The 27,911-nt window shown below is 43.7% G+C and overlaps 1 pseudogene; it reads right to left on the bottom strand.

The window, feature by feature from the left end:
* Nucleotides 1–27,564, bottom strand: LOC145505213 (intelectin-1-like; annotated as a pseudogene).
* Nucleotides 27,565–27,911: the final 347 nt, after the last annotated feature.

Below are 27,911 nucleotides of genomic sequence, written 5' to 3'. Positions count from 1 at the left end.
TCAGCGGTAGAACAGAAGCACAGCTGCCTCAGTGATCTCCCCGCTGGAGCTGTAACCCCAGTGAGCTCCGTATCCATTCCAGTCAAAGGAGGAGAAATCCCCACACTGCAAGGGACTGCTCTCTGGGAAGTATCCTCCTCCGCCAATGCAGTGCTGGGGGGCAGAGAGAAGACACAGTGAGGGATTGGCTGTAAACACACTAGTGAGCTCTTAATGGTCTCATCCCCTGAAATTTCGGTCCCTCTCCTACTTGGCCTTGACCACTCCCCTGCACAGAACTCACTCTCCAGTGGACTCTGAAATCATGTTCTCCTAAATTCCTTTTTAACTTCTTTCCCGTTTATTCTCAGGCCCCTCAGCTCACCTCTTTTCCTTAATCAATCCCCCAAATGCTATTCCTCACAGCTCTGTCCACTTCTCGTTCTCCCGGTGAGGCTCATCTTCTCCCATGACTTTTGCTAACACCAGCATAATCATACATTGTTGTGATGCTCCTAAATTTCAGAGGGCAGCCAGTTATTTTCTGCATTTGAAACCCCATATCCAACTGTCACATGGATGTCTCCACCTACATATCTTTAGATCTAAAACTCCACTTGAGCAAAACAAAACTAACTCTCTCTTGCTGTCCTTGAATCTATTCCTCTCTCATCACACATCTTAACTGATAGCATCCAGTCACCCAAAACAAAACCCTGAAGTCTGTTTGGTCTTCATCACTTGCCATCTCCCATTTTCATTTAATCATCAAGAACTGTTGGTTCCATCGTCTATGCATCCATCTTTGCTCTTTCAGCTTTATCAACAACACTCTAGCTCAAGTCCTCAGTGTTTCACATCTGCACTTTTACACCTGCTTCATGGTCTCGTTCACTCATTTCCCTGCTCTTGAATCCATGTCCCCCTCCTTGCTAAACCAAAGTGATCAGGTCACTACTCTGTTCAAACTCCTCTGATGTGTCCCATCACCTATAACATAAACTCTATGTCCTGAACATAATGTAAAAGCCCCTCCTTGTCCTACTTCCTGCAAGTATTTCCAGCTCTTGATTCTACACCATGTGCATACCGTGATACAATTTACACAACAGCTCACTGCCCCCTCAACACACCATGGTCTATCAAATCCCAGTGATTTTGAACGTTAGTCATTCATCCTCAAAGGACACTGTTTGCCCCTTGCTGCCTGTTGAACTCTACACACATCTTTTGATATTTATCAAAAATGTCACCTTCCTGAAGAATCAACTGTGTGCCATTAGTAGAGGTAGAAGCTTCTGTATTGTGTTCCCAGGGCCCTTTGTTTATGTTGCTATCACAGGTGATACCACATGAGATTGCAGTCATGCGTTTATATATTTTTTTATTAACTTCTTTATTTTAGTTGGAGGCTAATTACTTTACAATATTGTAGTGGTTTTTGCCATACATTGACATGAATCAGCCATGGGTTTACATGTGTTCCCCATCCTGAGCCCCCCTCCCACCTCCCTCCCCATCCCATCCCTCTGGGTCATCCCATTGCCCCAGCCCTGAGCACTTGTCTCATGCATCGAACCTGGACTGGCGTTCTGTTTCACATATGATAATATACATGTTTCAATGCTATTCTCTCATATCGTCCCACCCTCACCTTCTCCCACAGAGTCCATAAGACTGTTCTATGCATCTGTGTCTCTTATTCTGTCTCGCATATAGGGTTATCACTATCATCTTTCAAATTCCATATATATGCATTAGTATACTGTATGGGTGTTTTTCTTTCTGGCTTACTTCACTCTGTATAATGGGCTCCAGTTTCATCCATCTCAATAGAACTGATTCAAATGTATTCTTTTTAATGGCTGAGTTATATTCCATTGTGTATATGTACCAAAGCTTCCTTATCCATTCGTCTGCCGATGGACATCTAGGTTGCTTCCATGTCCTGGCTATCATAACCAGTGCTGCTATGAACACTGGGGTACACGTGTCTCTTTCAGTTCTGGTTTCCTTGGTGTGTATGCCCAGCAGTGGGATTGCTGGGTCATATGGCAGTTCTATTCCCAGTTTTTTAAGGAATCTCCACACTGTTCTCCATGGTGGCTGTCTTAGTTTGCATTCCCACCAACAGTGTAAGAGGGTTCCCTTTTCTCCACACCCTCTCCAGCATTTATTGCTTGTAGACTTTTGGATAGCAGCCATTCTGGCAGTCATGCATTTATATCTCTGTCCCTAACCACTTGAGTTGCTTAAGATGACTCTGTCAGCCTGCAGTTCTAATACCTAGCACTTTGTAGGTAACCTCCCATGTATTTTTGAATCAATACATACAGGGGTAAATGCAAATGGGCACTTATGAACAGAATAAGGATTCATGGAATCCAGAATAGGGGAGGACACACCCAACCCCACTCCCAGGACCAACACACACATTATCCTCCAGATCAGAATCTAGGGGCCTTGTCATGAGGGCACAGCTGCCTCTTTTTGACTGACAAATGGATGAACTGATAATTGCAGGGGGAAGTGAAGATGTCCTTGACTTCAGGGTCACATTTTTCAGACTGACAGGTGTGGAAGGAAAAGTTGTGAGTGAGCATGCTTGTTCTTAGAGCTCTGACTCCCTTTTCCTCCTGCCCCTCCAGTCACAAAACATCCCTCAAAGACACTCTCCAGCTGACACACCTATGCTGCTCACTTCTACAAGACTGAAGAAACAACAAAAACATAAAGATTCTAGAAGTTAATAAGAATACTAGATAATATTTTTGTGATCTCAATATATGAAAATACTTCTTAAACACAATGTAAAAGTACTAATCATACATGAGAATATACATAAATTGTACTTTAATGAAGTAAATTATGTCTAATGGTTAAAGGTACAAACTATCACTTACAAATTAAGTTTCTGGGGATGTAATATACAATATGCTTCCTATAATCATAATATCATGGTGTACATTGAAAAATTATAAAAGAGTAGATGTTAAAAGTTTTCCTCAGAAGAAAAAAGAATTTGTAACTATGTGTGGTAGTGGATGCTGACTAGACTTATTCTGATGATCATTTCACAATACATAAAAAAATAAAATCATTATAGTACACACCTGAAACTAACATAATATTACATATTGATTACATCTCAAGTAAAAATAATAGTAACAATCTTAAAATTATGTCCACAAAATACTAGCAAAAGAAGAAAAATGCAAGCTACAGAGACATACACCAATATATAAGGGGTTGTGCACACACAAACACAGACACACACACACACGCACAAGCCATGATTCTTCCCAAAATTCACGAACTCAGTGTTTCAGCCAGTTACTCTCATCCCAGCACACAGGGCATTGGCTGCTCTCTCATTACTAAACACCCTGAACTGGACAAATCCTGCAACAAATTCCTCTGGAAAAGAAGAGGCAGAGAAAGGCCTAAGTATTCAAAGGATGAACTGAAAAAAGTTTCCTTTTGACCAGCCCAGGGATTCCCTAAATCAATAGGTCAAGCAACTTCAAGCTGCGGGGATGAAACCCAGCACCTCTGTGGACAGCGGCTGCTACATCCTGGCTCTGAACTTCAATGGAAGAGATCTTCCCTCCATCTGGAGTAACAGGACCAAGGCTCGTGTTCAAAAGAGTCACTTGTCTGCCTAGGGCTCATAGGTGAAATTAATAACCCACTGAGAGATCAGCAAGAAGACCTTCAGAGGTCCAGAAGGAATAAGCAATTATCAGAAGTAGCCATCTGTTTCTGCTAGCACACTTCTCATCCAACTACCATGATGTTAACGTAAAATGACTTATTTTCCCACCAAAAACTTAAGTCTGTGGCTTCTTTAAAATAATAGCTATCCATCGTTTGTTGTTCAGTCACTAAATCATGTCGGACTCTTTGTGACCCAATAGAATGCAGCACACGAAGCTTCCCTGTCCTTTGCCATTTCCTGGAGCTTGCTCAAACTCATATGCATTGAGTAGATGATGCCATCCAACCATCTCATCCTCTGTCGCCCCCTTCTCTTCTTGCCCTCAATCTTTCCCCACATCAGAGTCTTTTCCAATGAGTCAGCTCTTCACATCAAATAGCCAAATTACTGGAACTTCAGCTTCAGCATCAGTCCTCCCAGTGAATATCCAGGGCTGATTTCCTTTAGGATTCATTGGTTTGATCTCCTTGCTGCCCAAGGGACTTTCAAGAGTCTTCTCCAACACCACTGTACAAAAGCATCAATTCTTTGGCACTCAGCCTTCTTTATGGTCCAACTCTCACAACCATACATGACTACTGGAAAAACTAGAGATTTGATTGTACAGATCTTTGTCTGCAGAGTGATATCTCTGCTTTTTAATACACTAAGTTTGTCATAGCTTTCTTTCTTCCAAGGAGCAAGCGTCTTTTAATTTCATGGTTGCAGTCACTGTCTGCAGTGATTCTGGATCCCAAGAAAATAAAGTCTGTCACTGTTTCCACTTTTTCTCCTTCTATTTGCCATGAAGTGATAGGACAGAATGCCGTAATCTTAGTGTTTTGAATGCCAAGCTTTAAGCCAGCTTTTTTACTCCCCTCTTCCACCTTCATCAAAAGGTTCTTTATTTCCTCTTCACTTTATGCCATTAAATTGGTATCATTTACATAACTGAGGTTGTTGATAATTCTTCAGGTAATCTTGATTTCAGCTTGTTGATTCATCCAGCTTGACATTTCACATGATGCACCCTACATAAAAGTTAAATAAGCAGGGTGACAATATATAGCCTTGACCTACTCCTTTCTCAATTTTGAACCAGGCTGTTATTCCATGTCTGGTTCTAACTGTTGCTTCTTGATCTACGTACAGGTTTCTCAAGAGACAGGTAAGGTGATCTGGTGTTCCCATTTCTTTAAATATTTTCCACAGTTTGCAGTGATCCACACAAAGGCTTTAGCATAGTCGATGAAGCAGAAGTAGATGTTTTTCTGGAATTCCATTACTTTTTTTATGATGCAGTGGCTGTTGGCAGTTTGATCTCTGGTTCCTCTGCCTTTTCTAAATCTAGTTTGTATATCTGGAAGTTCTCGGTTCAAGTACTATTGAAGCCTAGCTTGAAGGATTTTGAGCATTACCTTGTTAGCGTGTGAAATGAGCACAACTGTGCAGTAACTTGAATAATTTTGACAGTGCCTTTCTTTGAGATTGGAATGAAAATTGACCATTTCCAGTCCCATGGCCAATGCTGAGTTATTCAAATTTGCTGGCATATTGAGTGTAGCACTTTAACAGCATCATCTTTTAAGATTTCAAATAGCTCAGCTGGAATTCTAGCACCTCCACTAGCTTTATATATAGTAATGCTTCCTAAGACCTACTTAACTTTGCACTCCACAGTTTCTGCCTCTAGGTGAGTGATGACGCCATCATGGTTTTCCAGATCATTAAGACCTTTTTAATATAGTTTTTCTATGTATTCTTACCAACCCTTCTTAATCTCTTCTCCTTTTACTAGGTCCTTGTCGTTCCCATCCCTTATTGTGCCCATCTTTCCATGAAATGTTACCATGAAGAGACCTCTAATCTTTTCCATTCTATTGGTGTTCTCTATTTCTTTGCACTGTTCCCTTAAGAAGGCTTTCTTATCTCTTCTTACTATTCTTTGTACCTCTGTATTCAGCTGGGTATATCGTTCCCTTTCTCCTTTGCCTTTCGCTTCTCTTTTTTTCTCAGCTATTTTATAAACTCGATTTTCTAAACAAAAATATTCAAATTACTGCACAATTGTACTCATTTCACATGCTAGCAAGGTAATGCTTAACATCCTTCAAGCTAGGCTTCATCAGTACGTTAACCGAGAACTTCCAGATATACAAGCTGGATTTAGAGAAGGCCTCCTCAGACAACCATTTTGCCTTCTTGCATTTCTTTTTCTTTGAGATGATTTTGGTCACCACCTTTGATACAATGTTATGAACGTCCGCCCATAGTTCTTTAGGTACTCTGTCTACCAGATCTAATCCCTTGAATCTATTTGTGACTTCCACTGTATAATCATAAGGGATTTTATTTAAATCATATCTGAATGTCTTAATGTTTTTCCCTGCTTTCTTCAATTTAAGCCTTAAGTTTACAATAAGGAGCTCATGATCCAACCCACAGTCAGCTCTAGGTCTTCTTTTTGCTGACTATATAGAGCTTCTCCATCTTTGGCTGCAAAGAACATAATCTGATTTCGGTATTGACCAACTGGTGCTATCCATGTGCAGAGCTGTGTTCTGTGTCATTGGAAGAGGGTGTTTGCTATGACCAGTGCATTCTTTTGGCAAAATTCTGTTAGCTTTTGCCCTGCTTCATTTTGTAATCCAAGGCCAAACTTGCCTGTTACTCCATTTATCTCTTGACTTCCTACTTTTGTATTCCAATGCCCATGATGAAAAGTACATCTTTTTTGGTGTTAGTTCTAGAAGGTCTTATAGATCTTCATAGAACTGATCAACTTCAGCTTCTTTGGTATTCTATTCATCATTACAAAAACAAATTTTTCTCATCACTTTGCTATTTGTTTTTGCCTCTGAACTTTAACTTACCTCTTTCCTTAACTATTATAAGAGTCATACAGGGTATTGGTTAAGAAGATTGAGCTTGTATCCTCTACAATGGAGAAGAGTAATACTAACTTCATTCTTTTCTCATGATGATTAAATGACACAATATCATGTTAAGTTCCTATATTACACCATGGTACATTGTATGTGTTCAATAAATGCTAGCAATCATTAACTGTTGCTAGTTACACTTTCCCCAAGAGAGCAGGGAAGAGCTGATGACTGGGCTTGGGAAGGAGATACTCAAGCTGACTATCTGGTAAATAATAAGATGCAGTTTTCTCAGCATCACCAAAGTCATAGTCGACAGGAATGGCTGGGCCATTGTCAGTCCAGCACTTCCCTGCTCCATATTTCACTGGGTATTTCTACAGAGACCAAAATACTGGTTGTGTGAGGACAAGCAGGAGATTTAATGCCCTCAGGTGTCATTTTCAGATCAGTCTTAAAATACTAATTCCTCCCCACCTACCCTCTATCATAACTATGTCCAACAGCCTTGAGTCCCTCTCTCCTCCCCCATATGCTTCTTCCCTTGCTTGGCTCAGAACTCCCAAGAGAGGTAGCCCATGAGTTCACTTGACCCAGAGAGAGAATAAAGAGCCAAGAACAAGCTCCTGCTAGGGATATGGGACCCAGACCAGACTTATTCTCATCGAAAACTCCTGGCCCTCAGCTCACCAAAAGAAGTGCCCCCACCCCCAGCCAGCAGCCCCATGTACCTGGTAGAACCAAACAGATTCTGTCCCAGTCTCCAGAAGAAGACAATGTTGGTGTGGTACCTCAGCAGAGAGCTGTTCCTCTAGTGCTGCAGGGGGCACTTATTGGGCACATGCCAGATGCCCAAGTCCCGAGCTTGAATGTCGTAGTAGCCAGGGTTCTGCAGAGCGACACACACTCAGTCTGACCAGCCCAGGAGGTGCTACCAGCCAAAGACCCCACACACACAGCCCTCAGTGGAGCTGATAGGTCAGGTCTCCAGGAGGGCAGGTACCCAGCAGTGCTCAGACCCCAACCTCCCTCCAGAAGATGATGAGACCCCACCACACAAACAGCTTTGGTGGGAAGAAGCTGTGATTCAAGACATGGACTTCTGTCTGTCTTCTCCAGTCCCACCTCCACATCTTCATCTCCCACCCTCTCTTCCACATGCTCTGCTCCAGCCACATCCAGCTCCCTATCCTTTCCACCTGGAATCTCAGTGCCACCCACCTTGTAGTCATCGCTGGTGGCCACCTCTGCAGACCCAAACGTGTTGTAATTGGCCCAGTTGCCATCGTCCTCTAGGTAGTCAGCCCTGTTGCCTTGCTGACTGGACCAGCGATCACCCAATGTGCATTTCCCAAGCATGCAGTTCTCATGCACACTGGCCACCAGGGTCCAGCCACCACCCTCAGAGGTCATGTCACAGGAGGTCTGGTAGATGACACCATTCTCAGTGCGGAGGTGATACAGGCCATCTGCAGAGGGAACCAACCCAGAGACCCCCTTTCTGAGACCACAGGGTCCATCTCAGGCCTCACAATCAGAAAGATTCTGGAAAGTCAGAAATGTATCCTGAAGGCTCTCACACATATCTGCTTATTAGAGAACAATTCTCTATGGGTCATCTAAGAGCAGAAACACTGACTGACTTTGTTCAAAGCTACCTTTTCAAAGACTTTGTAGAGCAAATATCCAAGAAGACAGAGATGATATCTCCCTCTGGATAGAGCCTCCTTCTGACCGCTCAAGGCCTGATAATAGTGCCCAACCACATCTCAAGTCTACATCAGGATGTGGCTCTGCAACTCAGAGCAAGGGGAGCCATGGTCACTGCCCATTTTATGAGATTCACATTCCCTAAGTGCAGAGTTCCTTTCCTGGACCCAGCCCTAAAGGAGAATAAACTCTCTGATATGAATTTTGTAGTTTCTTTACCAACCCTATCTGTCAATCTCCTTGGAAAACCCACTACATGTACAGATGTCTCCTGTAACATGATCCAAACCCTCAAAATTCCCATTGGAAATCTCCTTGGCTGGACGCTGGAGTCAGATCAGACAGGAGTGGTGGGCACAGCCCTCCTGACCTCCATAACTGGGATCTGCTTAGCTAAAAAGTAACTGAAAGGAGAGGGTACTGGATTGGTTTATTACTCACCATCTGCCTCACTACAACTTTCTTTGATTTCCTTGCAGCTTCTGGGAAGGAAAGACATGTAAGGAGCACATTTTTCGTCCTCCCAGAACTTCTCAACAGAAGAGATCATTGCTAGAGGATGGGAGAATAATTCTCATTAATATTCAGATGCTGCTCACACCAGCTTTCCAGGCCGTCAGCTCCCAGCCCCTTCTTACTTTACCATTTTATCATTGGACTGTGAGGCCCAAGAGGTCATGATTCTCATAGCTAAGAATACTTGACCACAATCTACTACAGCCTTAACACTTGCACTCTTTTGCTCAACTATTTAAAAATGAAAACTATCATAATGCCTACTACAAGGAAGGGAATTGGGAGGATGAAGACTAGACTATGTTGTTCCCTGGACATAGCCTTGAATACCGTCTCCTTCTGGGAATCCCAAGACCAAGGCCATAGGAGCAGGAGCCACTAGAAGGAAGCACAGTCTTCGCCACCATGGCTCCCCTGAGCCCCTCAGGCACACACAGAGGCACACATTGCGGCCCCAGGACAGGCCCTAGCTTCAGACCACACATCCAGAGAGACAAGCAGTCAACACTCAGGCCACAGCTCATGTAGGCTGCAAAGTGTGGCTTCTCTGTATCTCCATGACTTCCCTCTCTGGGCCAGGACATCAGCATCCAGCCCAGATCCACTCCCTCTGCTCCACTGTGCACCTGGGTGAGCTGATGAAACTGCTGCTCCTGAATGACTTACCTGCACTCAGCCCTCTTGTGGCCACAGAGAGGAACAGCAGGAGGCAGAATATGGCACCTGGTCCTTAAGAAGAAAATGAGGCACAATGAGGATCATTGGCCGATCCATCATTTTTCATCTTCTCATCCTTGCTGCCTGAACTTTCTGAGTAAGGAAATCTCAAATGGGAAGTGATGGCCTCCTGGGCATTCTCGAACCTATTGTAATACACCCAATCTCATCCAACCGTCAAATCCTTAAGGGTCCACAGGCTCCTTGCTCTGAAACTCTCCATTCCTGAGACCAAAACCAGACCTGAGCTGCCATTGTGGCTCCCCACACACTTGGATCTTGTCTCAGACTCAGCACAGAGAGCTTCCTCACAGCACAGAGAGCTTCCTCCTTCCTTCCTCACAAATCCCAGGAACCACGAGTTCCCTGCCAGGTGGAATCTCAGAGCTACTGCCTCTGCAGAGAGTCCTGACATGAGTGAAATGCTGAGCCTTGTGGAGAGAATAAAGCATGTGGGCTCTGCCCACTTTGGGCTGCAAGCCCCTCCCTCGGACTTTCTTCCCTTGAAGGTTCCTGAGCCTCACCTCCGGCAATGAGAAGAAATGTGTGACTGTCTGGAGGGGCAGGAGGCAGCACTCTGGGCACACAGGTGACACTCACCATGAGGAGGGCAAGCCCTGCTGGGTCAGAGTACACACGGTGTTCCCTTCCGTAACAGACTCTCAGGATGGACGGGACCTCACAGTTCTTCCCTGCAGCCTGTCCTGCTCCCACCTCAGTCAGATGCTCCAGGGCCTCACACACCTCTGTCAGGTCGTCATCCTTCCAGTCTCTCCTGAAACTTCTCCATGAAGCAAGCCTTCCCTGACAACCCCACCGCAGACAAAGCTGATGGATACTCCCCTGGCCTAATATGGACTTTGTCACTCTAATCATGACATGTGACACATTGTCATGTCATTTTGTTTTAATTTGGAGGCTAAAATAATTGAAAATTTACAGAATATTGCAAAAATAAGAGTAGTGCAAAGACACATATAGCCTCTACCTAGATTCACCTATATTTTGTGTTTTACCCAATTTACTTTAGCACGTGTGCCTCCTCTCTATGTGCATATACAAACTCACACAGGCTTTTTCTTTAAAAACAAATTGAGAGTAAGTTACATACATGAAGGCCCTTTCCCTAGTTAAATATGTGTTTTCCTAATAGGGATTTCTCACATATAACCACAGTGTAATTATCAATTATGTATCGCTAACTCTTTTTAATACAACAGGTATTTTTCTAGAGTCCACTAACCTGGGAGTTCTACTCAGCTCGGCTGGCATTCATTAGACTGAAATTTCTCTGGCTTTCATTTCTTCCCATCATTAGGAGATTTCTGTCCACGCTGAAGCCCATAGTCCCTAGGGGATGTTTTACACCTGCTGACAACTGGATTTCCCCATTCCACACCCAAGCCAGCCCAATTCCTTGAAAGGAATCGATGTCAAGGATTCAGAGCACTGACAAGTGATCCTATGATACCTCATTTCTGTCACCTCTGCCTCTGGGGCTGCTCTTGGGGTCAGATGCCGATGTTCAGGGCACTGCTTCCTCTCACTCCTGGGCCTCCAGCCCCACATCTCTTTGATGTCCAAGGTGCAGGAGCCATCCAGCTTGTTCAGTGCAGAGGAAGGCAAATGCCTTACACCCACACAAAACAGTATCTAGTCCAAGGCCTGGAATGTTATTAATAACTTACACTTACCCATGCACTCTACTATATCACAACCACCTGAATTTGTTTTCAGAAAGGACAGAGTCAGAGGGAGAGATGGAGAGAGGACTGACCTATCTCCCATACATCTCTGCTGTTTGCTACAGCCATAGGGAAATGACCACTAATACCACTTAATCAGGCAATTTCTCAGGTAGTCACTTGGGTTGTTCACTGTGATTAATTCCCTTCTTTTTGGAGGCACAGGAAAGACTGTACCTCTCCTCTGTAAAGTTAAATGGGCCATGGGACCTGTCCTAGCCAAGAAATGTCAGCAGAAAAGATCAGTTTCAGGCTGAAGCCTTTACCAGGCAGGGCACAAGTCCACACCATCCTTTTTCCAGCCTCAGGAAATAACCCCATAAAATATGGGGCCCTGGCTTGGTGGTATGTTTATGTCTGATGAGGAAACTAATCTTCGAGGTTGGAAGGATGGCGATCTGTGTTCTGTTTTAGGGGAAATGCTAAATGTGTTGCCTGTGGTATCTCAGGAGGTGTGTGATATACAGACTGCACTGGGGCGTTAAAGGAAGACCTCAGGGAAACAATGTCAGCACTGCATGTCAGCTGTCTTGGTTCTGTATTACAAAGGGGAGGGTCTGGGAGAAAAGGTGGTCGTTTTGCAAGCAGAAATGAAAGGAATAACAAATTCTGGGTCTTCAACCAGCAAATAGTGTGGAAATTTTTCTTCATAAATCATCTTCGATCAAGGCGCACACACACACATGCAAGCATGATGTATTTTGGGAGGGATATATATTGTTACTACATGATATCAAACTTTTAAAATTTGACTAGTAAAATTTGGGAAAATAAAGCAATACATTTGGATGAGTTATCTTCCAGATATTCAATCTTTGGACATCAACACATGGCATTATCCTCTGCTGAATACTGTTTCTAATATGGGAGTATTTAGAATAAGTGGTCAAATGTATATTAGTGATCTCTACCAAAAGGGTTCATAACTCCCGGATGAGATCTTAAGCAGCCTGTAAAGCTCGGCCTGGGAAGGAGAGGTTCTGACTGCAGTACAGGTTTGGCATGTGCTGACATTCTGAAATAAAGTGTACTTAATATCCAAAATGCTAATACTTGGGGTAAAATAACATGTATTAGTGTCTTTAAAAAATGTGAAATCTGAATTTATATATCAGTATATGTCTTGAGGAACCCTTTGCATTAAAATTTCAAACTGAATAAAACTACACACCTTTTAAAAAAAGTCACCATATCTGTTCCTCACTTAAAAGCCCAGCCTGATTTTATCCCAACAAGTACATTAGCATTTCAATTTACAGAATATCACAGTGTACTGGAATACTGAAAGTTTGTATGGTAAAGAAGGCTGAGAGCCAAAGAATTGATGCTTTCAAATTGTGGTGCTAGAGAAGACTCTTGAGAGTCCCTTGGATTGCAAGGAGATCAAACCAGTCAATCCTAAAGGATATCAACCCTGAATATTCATTGGAAGGACTGATGCTGAAGCTGAAGCTCCAATATTTTGGCCACCAGATGAGAACAGTCAACACATTGGAAAAGACCCTGATGCTGGGAAAGATTGAGAGCAAAAGGAGAAGAGGGCAGCAGAGGATAAGATGGTTGGATATCATCACAAACCCAAAGGACATGAGTTTGAGCAAATTCCAGGAGATAGTGAGGGACAGTGAAGCTTGGCTTGCAACAGTCCATGGGGTCACAAAGAGTCAGACACGACTTAGCAACTGAAAAACAACAACAATGTGGTACTGAAAACTTGCTTTGTAGTCACAACGTCCTGGTTGCAGACTCAAGTTTGAGAGCTGTGTATAGTCTATTATTGCAGTTGTTAAATATTCTTACTCACAGACATCAGAGGATGTCTTTTCTTAGGTAATTAATCTGGATCTATTGACTAATTCTTTTCCCCATGGAAAAGAAATGCAAAAAAGCAAAATGGCTGCCTGAGGAGGACTTACAAATAGCTGGGAAAAGAAGAGAAGTGAAAAGCAAACAAGAAAAGGAAAGATATTCCCATCTGAATGCAGAGTTCCAAAGAAGAGCAAGGAGAGACAAGAAAGCCTTCCTCAGCGATCAATGCAAAGAAATAGAGGAAAACAACAGAATGGGAAAGACTAGAGATCTCTTCAAGAAAATTAGAGATAGCAAGGGAACATTTCATGCAAAGATGGGCTCGATAAAGGACAGAAATGGTATGGACCTAACAGAAGCAGAAGATATTAAGAAGAGGTGGCAAGAATACACAGAAGAACTGTACAACCCAGTTATCTTCACGACCCAGATAATCACAATGGTGTGATCACTCGCCTAGAGCCAGACATCCTGGGATGTGAAGTCAAGTGGGCCTTGGAAAGCATCACTACGAACAAAGCTAGTGGAGGTGATGGAATTCCAGTTGAGCTATTTCAAACCCTGAAAGATGATGCTGTGAAAGTGCTGTACTCAACATGCCAGCAAACTTGGAAAACTCAGCAGTGGCCACAGGACTGAAAAAGGTCAGTTTTCATCCCAATCCCAAAGAAAGGCAATGCCAAAGAATGCTCAAACTACCACATGCTTGCACTCATCTCACACGCTAGTAAAGTAATGCTCAAAATTCTCCAAGCCAGGCTTCAGCAATACGTGAACTGTGAAATTCCAGATGTTCAAGCTGGTTTTAGAAAAGGCAGAGGAACCAGAGATCAAATTGCCAACATCCGCTGGATCATCGAAAAAGCAAGAGAGTTCCAGAAAAACATCTATTTCTGCTTTATTGACTATGCCAAAGCCTTTGACTGTGTGGATCACAATAAACTATGGAAAATTCTGAAAGAGATAGGAATACCAGACCACCTGACCTGTCTCTTGAGAAACCTGTATGCAGGTCAGGAAGCCACAGTTAGAACTGGACATGGAACAACAGACTGGTTCCAAATAGGAAAAGGAGTACGTCAAGGCTGTGTATTGTCACCCTGCTTATTTAACTTATATGCAGAGTACATCATGAGAAACACTGGGCTGGAAGAAACACAAGCTGGAATCAAGATTGCCGGGAGAAATCTCAGTAACCTCAGATATGCAGTTGACACCACCCTTAGGGCAGAAAGTGAAAAGGAACTAAAAAGCCTTTTGATGAAAGTGAAAGAGGAGAGTGAAAAAGTTGGCTTAAAGCTCAACATTCAGAAAACTAAGACCATGGCATCTGGTCCCATCACTTCATGGCAAATAGATGGGAAAACAGTGGAAATAGTGTCAGACTTTATTTTTGGGGGCTCCAAAATCACTGCAGATGGTGATTGCAGCCATGAAATTAAAAGACATTTACTCCTTGGACGGAAAGTTATGACCAACCTAGATAGCATATTAAAAAGCAGAGACATTACTCTGCCAACAAAGGTCTGTCTAGTCAAGGCTATGGTTTTCCCAGTAGTCGTGTATGGATGTGAGAGTTGGACTATGAAGAAAGCTGAGCACCGAAGAATTGATGCTTTTGAACTGCGGTGTTGGAGAAGACTCTTGAGAGTCTCTTGGACTGCAAGGAGATCCAACCAGTCCATCTTAGGGGAGATCAGCCCTGGGTGTTCATTGGAAAGACTGATGTTGAAGCTAAAACTCCAATACTTTGGCCACCTCATGCGAAGAGTTGACTCATTGGAAAAGACCCTGATGATGGGAAGGATTAGGGGCAGGAGGAGAAGGGGACGACAGAGGATGAGATGGCTGGTGGCATCACCGACTCGATGGACATGAGTTTGGGTAAACTCCAGGAGTTGGTGATGGACAGGGAGGCCTGGTGTGCTGCGATTCATGGGGTCGCAAAGAGTCGGACACGACTGAGCAACTGAACTGAACTGATTGAGTAATTCATTTCCTTGACATTCTCAAAATATAAAATATTAGGTTTCCAGACATGGGAAACCATCAACTTTTACTGAGAAATCCTATAAGGGAAAAATAAATGTTTGAATGCAATGCTATCAATTGTATAATAGAGATTTGCCTCAAAATTATGAAAATATATTGGAAGAAGTGGTTGATTTTGTCACTGGGAAAGGGAGGTAAATCTTTTTTCTCAAAGAAATCATTAACTCCAGTGTATGAATAATATTAAGTATTTAGATTATGAGTGGGAATGGGTTGTACTGAATCAAATATTCACAAAGTGTCATCTAAAGATTGTGGCAGGTAATGATACTTCCAGTGGTTGGCATACATAATACAAAATTCTTTTCCCAGGAACTAGATATATTCATGCTGAAGAACTATATTTATTCTGTGGTTAAGGTCTTTCTATTTTGTTATTGTTAAAATATCTTTCCAATTTGCTATAACACAACATTGTAAATCAACTATACGCCAATAAAAAAATTTTAATGTTTTTTGTGTAAAATTCTGTGGATAACAGATGTTTGATTTTAGCTTCTTAGTCTTTAACTGGGAATTTTTTTAATTTGGTAACTTTACATTGTTTCCCATGGAAGTAAATGAATTTTATATGAGTGCTAAGTTTATGACTCTGTGCTGAGCCTAATCTAGCCCTGAGAAAACCAAAGTCCTCATCTCTATTGGACAAAGTATTTGGGCAGAGACACCACTAAGCTTTCCTCCTAAAGGACACAGAAGCAACCCTAGAGAATTTACAAAACAAGAAAAGATCCCAACTTGGCAGGGAACTTTTCATTCCAAGAAGCTCATAGAAGGAAAGAAAGATAAGGTAAAGCTCCTTCACCCTTTAGAAGGAGAATGCAGGGGCTATTCTATTTTGGCAACTAAGTCTCCCACTCCTTTCCTTTTGGGGTTACAGGCTTATTGTAGAACCATCTCTTCTTTCAATTATGTCCATCCTTGCTTTATACATTTTAATGGTCTGTTGTTAGTTGCACAAATGTTTGCAAATGCTGTATCTTCTTGTTATTTTGAACCATTGTTAATATACAGTGTCGTCTCTTGCAAATTTTAATTCTTTTTGTTGATATTAGTATACCACCCCTGCTTTCTTTTTGCTGTCATTTTCATAGGTTATCTTTTCCCCCCTCCTCACTTTTATTCAGTTTCAACCTATTTAAAGGCCTTCTCGCTCCTCTCTTCCCTCAGTGACCTTCCTTCCCAATACCTCAATCTTACCTTCTCTTTCCTGACTCTCTTTAAATTCTCTCTTTCTCTTTGCTTTTTTCAATCCCCTGACCCGTTCCACCTTTTCTCCTTCCTCTTTCTCTGCCCACCATTGTCCTTGCTTTTCATATGGAATTAACTGTCATCACCCACTTACTGTCCCATTATAGATAATGCACCATGGGACTTGGGGCAGATTTCAGATCAGTCCTCTGCTTCCTCCATGTCTCTTCAAGAATCAGTATAAAGAGACAGGCAGAATGATAGCAAATCACACAGCGTCTAATATGTTTCATCTCTGCCATTTTTTCCTACTCCTCATCTCTCTGCACTGGCAGGTCCACAGTCAAGAGTTAACACGTTCATCTTTGCCTCAGGTTTCCATGTGTGGAGGACCCAGGCTAAGATAAAAACACCTAAGAAATGGTTCTAAAGACAGGCTGTGAGGATAGACTTTAGAATCGAAGTGCTCACATATCTAAAAGAGTGACCCGTTGCTGCTGATCAGTGGGATTGTATGAACGCAGGGTGCTTGCCCTCTCCACCTTTCTCTTGCCCATATTGTGCCTTTGTGCCCTGTAGATCAATTTCTCTCACACTGAACATCCCTGTGCACCAGAAAATAGGAAACAGGGAGAAAAGTTAAGAAGGAAGCTGTAGAAAAAGAAGCAAGAAACTGTTAGAGTACTGACCATGAAGAGAAGCAGGGGAAAGTGAGGGAAATATTAGGAGGTAGTGACAGCAGCCAAGTCATCATTCCAATACAGGACAGCCTAAAATGGGGAGACAGGGTGGAATTTGAGGCTGGATTGTGTGTAATGACAGGTTGGAAATTGTTGGAAGGTGTAGGAAGTTTGGAAGAATTAAAAGAAGGAATAAATAATTGATTCCGAGAGACTATTGCTCTTTTGAATTTAGATGCATCACCAAAGAGCAGTCCTTGTCAACAGAACTCAAATATACTTAAGGCTAAAAAAGAAAATTGTCAGTATGTGTGTGCATAGAGAGAAAATGAAATTTTTCCCCATTCCTCACCTCATATCCAATCCAACTTCTCCAAGTGACTTTTTACGCCTTATGCTAAAAAGAAAACATCATTGTAAAAATTAACACTTTCAGAGAAGGATATAAAACAAAAATATAACATTTAATGAATTTTAAAAAGCAAATGCTATGGACTCACTAACCCCCATAAGAAATAAAATTTTGTCAGGACTCCAAACTTGTTCCTTCCAGATGACAAATCCCTTCTGGGACATATCCTTCAAGATCAACACAAAAACCTCCAATGGGTAGAAAAAGTTAACCACATGCTGACCACAAGCAGGTAGAGTCCAGATCACTAAAACCAGAAGACTGATGATATTCACCCTCAATTACCTCACTAACAGTCAATCAGAAGAATGTCCTCTAGCTGATCCTGTACCACACAACATTCTTCCTCACCCTGTCTTTAAAACCCTTTCCCTGAAAACCAATGGGGACATCAGAGGCAATGGGTGGGGAGAGGAGGGTGACGTTAGCTACCCAAACTTCTTGCTGTCACCTATAGTAAATGCTGCACTTTCCTTCACAATCCTGTGTCAGTAGGTTGGCTTTTTTGTGCACAGGCCAGCAGACTCAAGTTTGGTTCAGTAACCCCTTGACATGAGAAGACAGAAATAAGGCAAGAGGTAACTAAAATAAATAGAGGAAGAAAAAATAAATTAGCAGGTAGGAAAATCAGGAATGAGCTAGTAAGGAACAAATTTTCTTCTTTTCTTTTCCTTCTTTTTTTGTTTTATTGGGCTCCGAAATCACTGCAGATGGTAACTGCAGCCATGAAATTAAAAGACACTAGCTTTTTGGAAGAAAAGCTATGACCAACCTAAACAGCATATTAAAAAGCAGAGACATTACTTTGCCAACAAATGTCCATCTAATCAAAGCTATGGTTTTTCCAGTAGTCATGTATGGATGTGAGAGTTCAACCATAAAGAAAGCTGAGCACTGAAGAATTGATGTTTTTGAACTGTGTTGTTGGAAAGACTCTTGAGAGTCCCTTGGACAGCAAGGAGATCAAACCAGTCAATCATAAAGGAAATCTGTCCTGAATATTCATTGGAAGGACTGATGCTGAAGCTGAAGCTCCATAATTCTGGCCACCTGATGCAAAGAGCTGACTCATTGGAAAAGACCCTGATGCTGGGAAAGATTGAAGGCAGGGGGAGAGGGGGACAACAGAGGATGAGATGTTTGGATGGCATCACCAACTCAATGGACATGAATTTGAGTAAGCTCTGGGAGTTGGAGATGGACAGGGAAGCCTGGAATGCTGCAGTCTGTGAGGTTACAAAGAGGTAGACATGACTGAGCGTCTGAACTGAACTGAACTGGAGTAAGGAACAAAGATTTAATAAGGAGGTGGGATAAAGAGAAGACACAAGAAAAAAATGCAGTTAACCCTGGAGCAAAGCAACTTTGAACTGTACTGGTCCACTTACATGGGGGTTTTATTTTCCAATATTAAATAACATAGACTACAGAATTCATGACATTGAATCTGCACATGTGGACCACAAACACAGAGGAACCTCAGATGTGGAGAAATTATGAGTACAGATGATCAACTATAACCTACATGTGGATTTTAGACTCTGAGGAAGAATGGTGCCCACAACCCACACGTTGTTCAAGGGTCAACTGTACATTACCAGTAGCTTACCAACAACCATACAAATCAGGTTTAGCCAAGAACAGCTATAAGGCTTTCACTTCACCCTTCTCCAGGCCATCTGCCTCTCAACCCATAGCAAGCCCGTGGCCTCAGCTGTGGCTGCAGGCTGTCTCCTTCAGAAGACACCAGACTACCCCTTCTCATAGTCTTGTCTTGAAACCAACACACTGAGCTGTGGGTAAACAATGTGCATTCCTCTGTCATGGGCTGACTTTGGCAAATCCGCCAGAGATATTTTCAAGGAAGGATTGGTTTGGGGTTGTCTGAATGAGAAAACATAATCATGTACTGACACAACATTTTCAACATCTGGATCATCTAATACAGACACCGGTCAAGTTCCTGGGACTGGAGAAGGAAATGGCTACCCACTCCAGTATTCTTGCCTGGAGAATCCCATGGGCAGAGATGCCTAGGGGGCTACAGTCCATGGGGTCGCAAAGAGTCAGACATGACTGAGCAACTATCACAAGTTTCTGGGAACTTGGAAACCAAACACATATACAGTATGATCTATCACAGAACAGTGCAAACACTGACAGAACTCTGGGAGCAGAATTGAATTACCAATGAGGACCAGATTTGACAAGGTTTGAACCTGAGATTTGATGCTGCCTTCTCACACTACCATGGTAAAGAATAGTGGTAACATCAAGTCTTCTTACAAGAGGGAGTCTATACACCATAGTTGTGATGTTGACTTGGATTTTGCTGGACCTGCAATCCATTGTTCAGCTGTCTTTGATGGTGAGGGCTGTTTTGACTGTGATGGCTGGCTTGCTGGGTTCCAGCCCATAATCTGGGACAGTGACAAATCATAGCTAACAAGGAGTAACTTTGCAAGGCGCTGCAGGACTGGGGACTTCCAGCTAAACACAATGTCAGATTCTGGGAACAGAATTTGAAGCATCAATTTATCAGAAAGAAATTCATCTTGACATTTGGGTGAATGTTGCTCAGACATTAGGTACCAGCTGCATGCATTTGGTGGAGAAGGCAATGGCACCCCACTCCAGTACTCTTGCCTGGAAAATCCCATGGATGGAGGAGCCTGGTAGGCCACAGTCCATGGGGTCGCTCAGAAGTCGGACACGACTGAGCGACTTCACTTTCACTTTTCCCTTTCATGCACTGGAGAAGGAAATGGCAACCCACTCCAGTATTCTTGCCTGGAGAATCCCAGGGACGTCGGAGCCCGGTGGCTGCCGTCTATGGGGTCGCACAGAGTCGGACACCACTGAAGCGACTTAGCAGCAGCAGCATGCATTTGGGCATTGCAACTAAATATCACTTGGATCTCACTGCTTCTGTTTAGTTGGAGTAGGCTACACTCAACTTCTGTGCCTGATGTGAACCTAACATTGTCTTGGTAAACAGGAAGAGCATACTGCCTGGAGGCCACGAACTTGACCTTTCTCTGGGGTTGGAAGTTCATCCAGCTGTAGAAATCTCTGGGAAGGGATAGCAGAAGATTGGGTCTTAACACAATTTCCCTGTGACCAGTATGATTAACTACCCCTCCTGGGCTTCCAGGTGGTGCTAGTGGTAAAGAACCCACCTGCCAATGCAGGAGGCATAAGAGATGCAGGTTTGATCCCTGGCTCAGGAAGATCCCCTAGAGGAGGGCATGGCTACCCACTCCAGTATTCTTGCCTGGAGAATCTCATGGATAGAGGAGACTGGCAGACTACAATCCATGGGGAACCAAAGAGTTGGACTTGACTGAAGTGACTTAGCATGAATGCACACACCCCTGAACCCCAGTGATCAAAACAAAGGATGATCTACACAAAAGCTGTATTTTAAATGTCTAGACAATTTCATATTACCTGGTCTCTTGTGAAATTGGTTATCTAGTTATCAGTGCCGCATTCATGGATCATTTTTAAATGCATTCACCTTGCATTTTTGAATCTAGTTAACTGTTAAATGTACTAACCACCAAAATGAAACTGACCTTTGTGAAAATTGTTTTAAAAAAATTAAAGACACAAACCCTCTCTCCAGGGTTGCTCAACTACAGCACTGTTGACGTTTTAGATCACTCTGCATTTGGGAAAGGGGTCCTGTACTATGTCCAGTGTTTCACAGCAGGAACTGGCCTCTATCCAGCAGTACTCGTGTCACCCCCATATCAACTGGTGTCTGCACTGGATGCATCAAGAGGCAGCCTTCACCTGGGGATCTGAGGATTTCTCCTGGTAGATTGGGTCAACTTTGAGTTGAGTTGGAAGACACTCAGCTAGTTGTCAGTGAATTGCCTGATGTTGTGAGAACCTGCCCCAACACACAGATGTTGCAATTAGTACTAAAATCATTTTAGGGACACTGTCCTAAGGAATAAAGGACATGGCAGGTGTGACCTCAATCTTTTTTTTCCTAATGAATCTAAATAATAGTTATCTTTTCTGCTCTAAGATGTTTATGTTGAGGGTTTGATTTGACTAACCAATAATGGTAGGGTAGGAAAATTAAGGAATGGCTTCCCCTGTTCTTAACCTCCCTCAGGGAGTCCAAAGAGGAGCAAACTTGTGTCTGGGACCCAAGACTTGAAGCTCCAAACTCAGAATGTCTAAAGTGGGAATCAACCCCAAAGGAGGCTTAAAGTCTCCCTTTAGGTCTCAGTCAATTTTCAAAATGAATTCAGAGAAACTCAGAACCACAAAGTGATGTAATTTATTCCCCACCCCTCCTTGTTAGCATTCCATTTTTCCATCTCAGAGTATCTGAGCTTAGGAGCTGGCTTCCATGTCTCACACCACACAGCTATCAGCAGTAGAACAGGAGTACAACTGCCTCAGTGATCACCCAGCTGGAGCTGTAACCCCAGTGAGCTCCATATCCATTCCAGTCAAAGAAGGAGAAACCCCCACACTGTCAAGGACTGCTGTCTGGGAAGAATCCTCCTCCATCCAGGCAGTGCTGGGGGGCAGGGAGAAGACACAGTGAGGGGCTGGCTGTGGACACCAACAAGCTCTGAATCTTCGAATCCCCTGCAATCTTTAGTCTGTTCCTACTTGGATTTGCTCCCCCTTGCCCAGAAAACCCACTCCTCCAGTAGACTTCGAAACAATGCACTTCTCTGAATTCCTTTCGAACCTCCTTCTTATTAACCCTCAGGCCTGCTAGCCTACCTTCCCCTGCTTTTACTCAGGGCTCCGTCCACACCTCCCTATCTGGATGATGGCTCATCTTCATAAACCAAGGCCCTTGTTTATGTTGCTACCACAGGTGATACCTCATGAAGATTGCCATCATGCATTTATATCTCTGTCCCACTTCATTCGAGTTCCTTAACGACTCTGTCAGCTATGCATGTCTAATATCTATTGCTTTGTAAGTACCTATCATGCAGTTTAAAAGAATCAGTTTTCGCAGGGGTACATGCAAATGGGGCTTTCCAGGTGTCCCAGTGGTAAAGAATCTTCCTACCAATGCAGGAGACGCCAGAGACGGGAGTGGGATCCCTGGGTCGGGAAGATCCACTGTAGTAGGAAATGGCAACCCACCCCAGTATTTCTGCCTGAAAAATTCCAAGGACAGAGGAGCCTGTCTGGCTACAGTCCGAGGGGCTGCAGAGAGTTGGACACGACTGAGCACACATGCACAAGTCACAGCACATGCAAACGGGCACCGAGGAACAGGGTAGGCTCCATGGAAGCCAGAGAGGGGAAACACCCTACCTCCCCAAAGCCCACACCTGTATTATCCCCTTCCACAAGGGCGTGGCTGCTGCATCTTGACCGACATATGGACAAATTAATAATTGAAGGGGGAAGTGAAGATGTCCTTGACTTCAGGGTCACATTTTTCAGAGTGACAGGTGTAGGAGGAAAATGTGCTAAGTGAACTTTATTATTCTTAGAGCTCTGACTCCCTCTTTCTCCTCCCCCTCAGCCAAAAAATGATCCTCAAAGACAGTCTCTAGTCACCACAACTATGGTGCTCTCTTCTACAAGACTGGAAAAACAACAAAAACATAAAGCTTCTACAAGTTAATATGAATATTGGAGAATAACTTCATGACTTCAACATATGGAAATACTTCTTAAACACAGTATAAAAGTACTAATCACACATGAGAATACAAACAAATTAGACTTCAATACAGGAAATTATGTCCAGCGGTCAAAAGATAAAAACTTTCAATTATAAAATAGGTCCTGGGGATATATTATACAGAATGGTGACTAATACTATATTGTACATTGACAAGTTGTAAGAGAATAGATATTAATTTCTCATCACAAGAAAAAAAATTGTAACTATATATGCTTTTGGGTGTGGACTAGACTTATTATACTGATCATATGCGATGTATAAAAATATAGAATTATTATGGCATACACTTCAAATTAATATAATGTTATATGTCAATCAAGTTTCAATTAAAAAGTGATAGTAACACTTTACAAATTATGTTCACAAAATATCAGCAAAAGAGTAAAAATACAAGCCGTGGAGAAGCATATCATCATACTCCATAGGGTGTGTGCACTCTCATGCACACACACACGTGGACAGGTCATTGCCCTTGTTGTCCAACAACTCCCTTGCTCGTTGTTGCAGCCAGTGACTTTCATTCCAGCACACAGGGCATTGGCTGCTCTCATGGTCACTGCACATTATATGAGATTCAGATTCTCTAAGTGCAGAGTTCCTCTCCCGGACCCAATCCTTCAGAGAATAAATTCTCTGATAGGAAAAACTCTTGCTGTTTCTTGACAAGCCAAATATGCCAGGCTTCTTGGCAAACAAACTACCTGTGCAGCTGTCTCCTGGCCCTCTTGCCATTCTTCTGTTGGGATTGAGGCTCAGGAAACCAGCACAAGAAAATTCTGATACTCTCACTACTGCTGTGAATAATAAATTTCCTTGCCTCACTGCCAGGAGTTTCCTGTTTTCTACCAGCACCTATGAAACTGTGAGTAGCTTATTCTTTAGCTTAGAAGAAGGGGAAAATCTTACACTCATCACTGCTCAAGAGTCACCAGGATAGACAGAAGAAATAGGCACACTGTTCTTTATCTCCATGACAGGGATCTGTTCAGCTTAAAAGTGACTAAAATGAGAGGATCCCGTGTTGGTTTATTACTTACCATCTGCTTCACCACAACTTTCTTTGATTTCCTTGCTGCTTCGAGGCAGGAAAGACCAGAAAGGGGCATAGATTCTGCTCTTGCAAAATGTCTCAGGAGAATGGCATGCTGCTAGAAGATGCAAATATAATTCTCTAACAGTCTGGAGCTGCTCACACCAGCCTTCCAGGCCATCATCTTCCAGCCTCTGCCCACTTCACTAGTTCATCACTGGACTGTGAAGCCACAAAGGTCAGGATGCTCTCGGGTAAGACTAGCTGACCATGATCTAGTACATGCTTGACACTTGCATTCTTCTGCTCAGCTAATTAAAAATAAAAAGTATCATTACTTCTACTGTGACCTTTGGACTTGAGAGGTAGGGGAACTAGACAAGGTTGCTCGTTGCCACAACCCTCACCAGCTCCCTCTGGGAACCCCAAGGCCAAAGCAATAGGAGCAGGAGCAACTAGAAGGAAGCGCTGACTCCACAGCTCCCCTGAGCTCCCTGAACCACCCAGAGGCATAAGTGGGGCCCCAGGACATGCATTAGCTTCAGATCAGATCCAGAGAGGCCAGGCAATCAGCACCTAGATCACAGCTCTGTCAGCTGCAAAGAATGACTTCTCTGCATCTGCACAACTCCCTCTCTGGGCCAGAACATCAGCCTCCTACCCAGTTCTACTCCCTCTGCTCCACCAGGGTGCACACCCGGGTGAGCTGAAGAAGCAGCAGCTCCTGAGTGACTTACCTGCACTCGGACCTCTGGTGGCCACAGAGAGGAACAGCAGAAGGCAAAATCCCGGCCATGTCCTCTCAAGGACATGCAAACGGTTAGTCCATTCATTCTCTTGTCCCCATCTTGTTCTGTCAACTTCCTAGTAAGGAAAAGTCAACAGAAAGTGATGGCTTTCTAGGCATTCTGGAACCTCCTGGAATAGCCCCCACCCTATGAACCCTTAAGGGACCGTGGGTTTCTCTGAAACTCTCCATCCCTGAGACTAAGACCAGAGCTGAACTGGAATTGTGGTTCCTCACACACTTGGATCTTGTCTCAGACTCAACAGATTCGTCACTTCACAGAGAGCTCCCTCCTTACTGCCTCACAGATGCCAGGAGCCGAGAGTTCCCTGCCAGGTGGAAACTTAAGAGTACTGCCTCTGCAGAGAGTCTGAGGTGGGTGAAATGCTGAGCCTTTTGGGGAGAGCAAAGTGTGGGCCCTGCCCATCCCAGCCCACTTTAGGCTGCAAGCCCCTCCCTCAGACTTTCTTCCCTTGAAGGTTCCTGAGCCTCTGCCCCCGGCAATGAGAAGGAATGTGCGACTGTCTGGAGGGGCAGGAAGCAGCGCTCCTGGGCACAGGAGTGACACTCACCATGAGGAGGGTGAGCCCTGCTGGGTCAGAGCACACACGGTGTTACCTTCCGTAACAGACTCTCAGGATGGACGGGGACTCACGGTTCTTCCCTGCAGCCTGTCCTGCTCCCACCTCAGTCAGATGCTCCAGGGCCTCACACACCTCTGTCAGATCGCCAACCTTCCAGTCTCTCCTTAAACTTCTCCGTGAAGCCTGCCCTGACACCACCACCTCCCCCCCAGGCAAAGCTGATGGATGCTTCACTGTCCTACTACTGGACTTTCTCCAACCCCTAATTGTGGCATGTCACACTGTCATGTCATTCTTTCATTTACTTTGGGGTTAGAAATAATTGAAAATTTACAGAACATTGCCAAAATAACAATATTACTAAAAAATCCACACAGTCTCTCCCTAAATTCATCTTTTTTTTGGAAAATAAATATTCACAGGAAATGTTTACAGGGTGGAGGAGGGTTAGTAAGAATGTGAATTGTATTTTTTCGTATTTCACCCTATTTGCTTTATCATGTATTCCCTCTGTCTAAATGCACGCGCAAACTCACAAACTCACTGTGCTTCCTTCTAGATGCTCCTGTGAGTCCTCCCAGAGCAGCAGCACCCCCACCCACCTCACCTGTGCCGCCATGATCTGAGGTCTGGGGAGGGTGGCTGGCCTGGCCTCTGCAGCTCCACACCTCATATCTCTGGTACGTTTATTTTGCACCAGAAACAATTTTGAGAAAGTATTCTGCTGAGACAGAGCCTGCCTTGCTCCTGGAGGAGTGGCCATCCCACACCCACCCACCTGTGCCACAGAGCAGGAGGCCCAGTCAGCTGCCCGAGCCACAGAGAGCCCACTCCCAATACTGCAGTGTTTTTATGTTTCAAAGGTCAAACATCCTCATTCACTCACCTAGCCCTTCAGGTGTCTTCTACTCTCCCAGTGCCAGGGCCAGACCACAGGGGTTTCCTGCTGCAGGAATTGGGGGCTGGGAAAAGCAAGAGGGATAGTAGTCTGGGGACAGGGTTAGTATTCTCTACTTTGGGGAAAGGCCCACTCAGATGCACTGGGATACTTCACTCTGCCTCACCACCCCCCCTTGGAAGATAGATGGGGAAACAGTGGATGACTTTATTTTTCTGGGCTACAAAATCACTGCAGATGGTGAGTACAGCCATGAAATTAAAAGATGCTTACTCCTTGGAAGGAAAGTTATGACCAACCTAGATAGTATATTAAAAAGCGGAGACATTACTTTGCCAACAAAGGTCCATCTAGTCAAGGCTATGGTTTTTCCAGTGGTCATGTATGGATGTGAGAGTTGGACGGTGAAGAAAGCTGAGTGCTGAAGAATTGATGCTTTTGAACTGTGGTGTTGGAGAAGACTCTTGAGAGTCCCTTGGACTGCAAGGAGATCCAACCAGTCCATCCGAAAGGAGATCAGCCCTGGGTGTTCATTGGAATGTCTGATGTTGAAGCTGAAACTCCAATACTTTGGCCGCCTGATGCAAAGAGCTGACTCATCAGAAAAGACCCTGAGCTGGGAGAGATTGAGGGCAGGAGGAGAAGGGGACGACAGAGGATGAGATGGTTGGATGGCATCACTGACTCGATGGACATGGGTTTGGGTGGACTCAGGGAGTTGGTGATGGACAAGGAGGCCTGGCGTGCTGCAATTCATGGGGTCACAAAGAGTCGGACACAACTGAGCTACTGAACTGAACTGAACACAGCAGAACCAGGTGGGTATTTTAGTATATATGTATAAAAAAGAATTCTAATTTGCAAAAGAAAGAGAGAAATACAGTCAGAGTGATCATACATCAGAGTTCCTGATGCTTTTCTTCATTGTTTTCTTTTTTTCCTGGTCCTCATCTTTCTGAATTGGCATATAGCAACTCATGTGTTGGCACTTTCATCTTTGCCTCAGATTTCCATGTGTGGAGGACACAGGCTAAGATAAATAGCATCAGAAATGGTCCTGGAAACAGGCTGTCAGGATGGGCTTTTGAGTCACATTTCTCACATACCTGAAAGGAAGAGTGACCCACTGCTGCTGGTCAGTGGGATTATGAGAACGCCTAGCACTTGCCCTCTCCACTTTTCTCTTCCCCATTTTGTGCCCTTGTGCCCTGTAGATCAGTTTCTCTCATCTCTGAACTTTCTGTGTGCCAAAGTTAGGAATCAGGGAGAGAAGCTAAGAAGGAAACTGTAGAAGCAGCAAGGAACATAGGAGCACTGGACATGAAGAGAAGCTTAAGAAAGTGAGGGAAATGTTAGGAGATGGCAGTTGCAGCCAACAGATCTTTCTAGTACAGGACAGCCTCAACAGGGGAGATGTGGAAGAGTTTGAGGCTGGATTTGTGTGGTAACATGCTGCAAATGTTTACAGGGTGGAGGAAGGTTCAGTTCAGTTCAGTCACTCAGTCATGTCCAACTCTTTTTGACCCCATGGACTGCAGC

The sequence above is a fragment of the Giraffa tippelskirchi genome, chromosome 5 (genome assembly GCF_054371585.1).
Source record: "Giraffa tippelskirchi isolate mGirTip1 chromosome 5, T2T-mGirTip1v1.2.pri, whole genome shotgun sequence".
Classification (NCBI taxonomy): Eukaryota; Metazoa; Chordata; class Mammalia; order Artiodactyla; family Giraffidae; genus Giraffa; species Giraffa tippelskirchi.
This window is presented reverse-complemented; position numbering and strand designations above follow the sequence as displayed.